The 5214-nt window shown below is 50.1% G+C and overlaps 1 non-coding gene across 1 annotated transcript in view; it reads left to right on the forward strand.

The window, feature by feature from the left end:
* The window catches only part of LOC149512292 (25S ribosomal RNA), a 3337-nt gene extending 1136 nt beyond the window's left edge, over positions 1–2201 (forward strand). The window contains exon 1 of the ribosomal RNA XR_016332972.1: positions 1–2201. This exon is cut by the window's left edge and continues 1136 nt beyond it. This is a non-coding gene — a ribosomal RNA (25S ribosomal RNA).
* Positions 2202–5214: the final 3013 nt, after the last annotated feature.

Here is a 5214-nt window from a genome sequence, read left to right on the forward strand (position 1 = left end):
ACTACGTGCTAACCCAGAACCCACAAAGGGTGTTAGTCGATTAAGATAGCAGGACGGTGGTCATGGAAGTTGAAATTCACTAAGGAGTGTGTAACAACTCACCTGTCGAATCAACTAGCCCCGAAAATGGATGGCGCTTAAGCGCGTGACCTATACCTGACCGTCGGGGTAAAGGCCAGGCCTCGATGAGTAGGAGGGTGTGGCAACCACCGTAAAACCTGAGGCACGAGCTCAGGCGGAGCGACCGTCGGTGCAAATCTTGGTGGTAGTAGCAAATTTTCAAATGAGAACTTCAAAGGCCGAAGAGGGGAAAGGTTCCATGTGAACGGCACTTGCACATGGGTTAGTCAATCCTAAGAGATGGGGGAAGCTCGTCCGACAGCATGTCCCGTATGAGCTTCAAAAAGGAATTGGGTTAAAATTCCTGAACCAGAATGCGACGGCTGACGGTAACATTAGAGAGTCCGAAGACGTCGGTGGGGACCTCGGAAAGAGTTATCTTTTCTGTTTAATAGCCCGTCCACCCTAGAAACGGCTTAGTCAGAGGTAGGGTCCAATGGTCGAAAGAGCACCGCACGTGGCATGGTGTTCGGTGTGCCCCTAATGGCCCTTGAAAATTTGAAGGACCGAGTGCCATCTGCACCCGGTCGTACTCATAACCTCATCAGGTCTCCAAGTTGAATAGCCTCTGGTCGATGGAACAATGTAAGGAAGGGAAGTCGATAAAATGGATCCGTAACCTCGAGAAAAAGATTGGCTCCGAGGGCTAGGCACGGGGGTCCCAGTCCCGAACCCGTCGACTGTCGGTGCACTGCTTGAGCTACTCCGTGATGAGAGTGGTCGTCGCGTGTCGGTCGGGGGATGGACTGGGAACGGCTCCCTCGAGGGCCTTCCCCGAGCGATGAGCAGTTGACTTAGAACTAGTACAGACAGGGAGAATCTGACTGTTTAATTAAAACAAAGCATTATGATGGTCCCTACGGATGCTCACGCAATGTGATTTCTGCCCAGTGCTATGAATGTCAAAGTGAAGAAATTCAACCAAGTGCGGGTAAATGGTGACAGTAACTATGACTCTCTTAAGGTAGCCAAATGCCTCGTCATCTAATTAGTGATGCACATGAATAGATTAACGAGATTCCCACTGTCTCTGTCTACTATCCAACGAAACCACAGCCAAGGGAATGGGCTTGGCGGAATCAACGGGGAAAGAAGACCCTGTTGAGCTTAACTCTAGTCCAACTTTGTGAAATGACTTGAGAGGTGTAGGATAAGTGGGAGCCCCCAGGCAAAACTGAAATACCATTACTTTTAACGTTATTTTACTTATTCCGTGAATTGGAGGTGGGGCAAGACCCCTTCTTTTGGACCCAAGGTCGGCCTCAGCCAGTCGATCCGAGCGGAAAACATTGTCAGGTGGGGAGTTTGGCTGAGGTGGCACATCTGTTAAAAGATAACGCAGGTGTCCTAAGATGAGCTCAACGAGAATAGAAATCTCGTGTGGAACAAAAGGGTAAAAGCTCTCTTGATTTTGATTTCCAGTACGAATACGAACCGTGAAAGTGTGGCCTATCGATTTTTTAGACCTTCGGGATTTGAAGCTAGAGGTGTCAGAAAAGTTACCATAGGGATAACTGGCTTATGGTAGCCAAACGTTCATAGCGATGTTGCTTTTTGATCCTTCGATGTCAGCTCTTCCTATCATTGTAAAGTAGAATTCACCAAGTGTTGGATTGTTCACCCACCAATATAGAACATGAGTTGGGTTTAGACCGTCCTGAGACAAGTTAGTTTTACCCTACTGATGGCGGCGTCGTGATAGTAATTCAACCTAGTACGAGAGGAACCGTTGATTCATACAATTGGTCATCGCACTTAGTTGAAAAGCCAGTGGCATGAAGCTACCATACGCTAGATTATGACTAAACGCCTCTAAGTCAGAATTCAGGCTAGAAGCAACGTGCGGGCCCACCGCCCAATTGCCGACCCGTAGTAGGGGCCCATAGCCCCCAAGGGCACGTGTCGTAAGGGTAGCCCCTGTGGTGGATGAGCCGTACGGGCCTCTTTGGAGCTCAATTCCCATCAAGCGATGGGTAGAATCCTTTGCAGATGACTTAAATACACGACGGGGTATTGTAAGTGGCAGAGTGGCCTTGCTGCCACGATCCACTGAGATTCAGCCCTTTGTCGCTTCGATTCATCCCTCCCCCTACCGACCTTCTTTCTTTTCATGCCGTCCCCCTCTGAGGTTGGGCGTGACCCGGGGCCCCCCATCCTTCGGTCTCGATGGGGAACGAACTTCGTTCACCCTGATCGGTCATCAAAATGAGTGAGTTGGCATCGAACCGACCGCTGAGGGCGGGATGCACGAGCTGACCAAGGATCTCACTGTTGGTCCCTCTCGATTGTTACCTCAAACGCCATCGATAGCCTCTGGCCTTTGGTTGATCGAGACCGAGAATGCACTATGTATGCCTAAGTCAACCCATGAAATAAACGTACGGGCGCTTAACCGTTTGAAGAGTCAGAATGCACAAGCCGAGGATCGGCCAGACCCCCCTCTGCACGCTGTCGATCCCGTTACGGGTCCCTCGGTCTGGTTAGGGCTTAGATCGAGAATGAACTTCGCATGCATAAGTCAACCCATGAAACAAGCGTGTGGGCGCTTAGCAGGCCAAAGAGGCAGGATGCGTAAGCCAAGGATCGGCCCAATCCCCCTCTGCGTGCTGTTGCTGATCCTGCTGTCGGTCCGATTTTAGACTGGGAATGAACTCCATATGCCTAAGTCAACCCACGAAATGAGCGTATGGGCACTGAGCCGGTCGGAGAGGCATAATACGTAAGCCGAGGATCGGCCCGATCCCCCTCTACGTGCTATCAATCTCATTGTCGGTCCCGTCACCACAACCCTCGGTCTGGCTGGGGCTTAAACATGGAATGAACTCCGTATGCCTAAGCCAACCCATGAAATGAATGCGCGGGTGCTTAATCGGCCGGAGAGGCAGAATGCACAAGTCAGGGATCGGCTCGGTCCCTCCTTGCATGTTGTCGATCCTACTGCTGGTCCTGTTGTTCAACCCTCGGTCCGATCCGATCTTAGATTGGGAATGAACGAGACTTGCTTAGACTGGAGATGAACTCTGTATGCCTAAGTCAACCCATGAAATGAGCGTGCGGGCGCTCAGTCAATTAGAGAGGCAGAATGTGCAAGCCGGGGATCGACTCGATCCCCCTATGCAAGCTATCGATCCTGCTGCGAGTCTTGCTACCGCAAGCCTTGATCCGATCCGATCTTAGACTGGGAATGAACTTCGTATGCCTAAGTCAACCCACAAAATGAGCGAATGGGTACTACGTTGGCCAAAGAGGCGGGATGCACAAGCCGTGGATCGATCGAGTGATAGGTGGGTTCAGGCACATCTTCATATTTCTACCATGCCAATGCCATTTTTCTGGCTTGTAAATTCATACAATGGTCCCCTAAGCCTTCATGCGAAGTTTTGTGGCAAGACGACCCGTTTTTTATTTTCCACAATCTTTGAAACTTTTTATGGTTCGAGATTTTTTAACATTTTTCTAGAAGGAGTTTTGGCACCAATTTGGTAGACATGATCCTTCTATTTTTGTTGGCATGCATAAAAAAATTCAGCTAAAAACTCGAAGTGGAGAATATTTTGTGACCATTTGAAAAAAGTGTCCCTATTTCAGACACTTTAATGGCTACTGGCAGCAAACTTATAAAATCTCAAATGCTCTTTAAGGGGGTGTGAGTTCTCGAGGTTTGATGAGGGATAGGGGGCCAATATAAGGGATAGGTTCTCAATAGCCTCTGACCCTTGGTTGGCCGAGATCGAGAATGCACTACGTATGCCTACATCAACCCATGAAACGAGCGAGCGAGCACTCAGTCGAAGTGGAGAGCCAAAATGCAAAAGCCAAGGATCGGCCCTACCCCACTCTACCTACTATCGATCCCACTGCAGTCCCTTGATCTGGTTGGGGCTTAGACCGAGAATGAACTCTGCATGCCTAAGTGGACCCACAAAACGAGCGTACGGGTACTCAACCGACCAGAGAGGTAGGATGCGCAAGTCGAGGATCGGTCTGGTCCCCCTCTGCATGCTGCTGCCTATCCCGCTGTCAGTTCGATCGTAGACTGGGAATGAACTCCATATGCTTAGACTGGGAGTGAGCTTCGTATGCCTAAGTCAACCCATGAAACGAGTGTGTGGGTGCTGAGTCAGTCGGAGAGGCATAATACGTAAGTCGGGGATCGGCTCGATCCCCTTCTGCATGCTGCTACCGATCCCATTGCTGGTCCGATCTTAGACTGGGAATGAACTCCGATGCTTAGACTGGGAATGAACTTCGTATGCCTTTGTCAACCCATGAAACGAGCGTGCGGGCATTGAGCCGGTCAAAGAGACATAATGCGTAAGCCGAAGATTGGCCCGGTCCCTCTCTGCGTGCTGCCGATCCCGTTATCGGTCCCGCTACCACAACCCTCTGTCTGACTGGGGCTTAGACATGGAATGAACTCCGTATGCCTAAGCCAACCCATTAAATGAGCGTGCGGCCGCTCAACCGGTCGTAGAGGCAAAATGCATAAGTCAGGGATCGACCCGGTCCCCCCTTACGTGCTGTCGATCCTGTTGCTGGTCCTACTGTTGCAACCTTCAGTCCGGTCTGATCTTAGACTGGGAATGAACGAGACTTGCTCAGACTGGGGATGAACTCTGTATGGCTAAGTCAACCCATAAAACGAGCGTGCGGGCGCTCAACCGACTAGAGAAGCAGAATGTGCAAGTCAAAGATCGGTCCAGTCTCTCTCTGCGTGCTGCCGATCCCACTGTGGGTCTTGCTGTCGCAACCCTCGATCTGATCCGATCTTAGACTGGGAATGAACTCCGTAAGCCTAAGTCAACCCACGAAACGAACGGACGGGCACTACGCCGGCCAGAGAGGTGGGATGCACAAGCCGTGGATCGATCGGGTGATAGCTTGGTTCAGGCACATCTTCATATTTCCACCATGCCAATGAGATTTTTATGGCTTGTAAATTCACACAATGGTCCCCTAAGCCTTCATGTGAAGTTTTGTGGCAAGATGACCCGTTTTCTATTTTTCATGATTTTCGAAACTTTTTACGGTTTGGGATTTTTTAAAATTTTTTTAGAAGGATTTTGGGGCCCAAACTTGGCAGACATGATCCTT

The sequence above is a fragment of the Durio zibethinus genome, chromosome 23 (genome assembly GCF_047325235.1).
Source record: "Durio zibethinus cultivar Kanyao isolate XHJ-2024 chromosome 23, ASM4732523v1, whole genome shotgun sequence".
Lineage (NCBI taxonomy): Eukaryota > Viridiplantae > Streptophyta > Magnoliopsida > Malvales > Malvaceae > Durio > Durio zibethinus.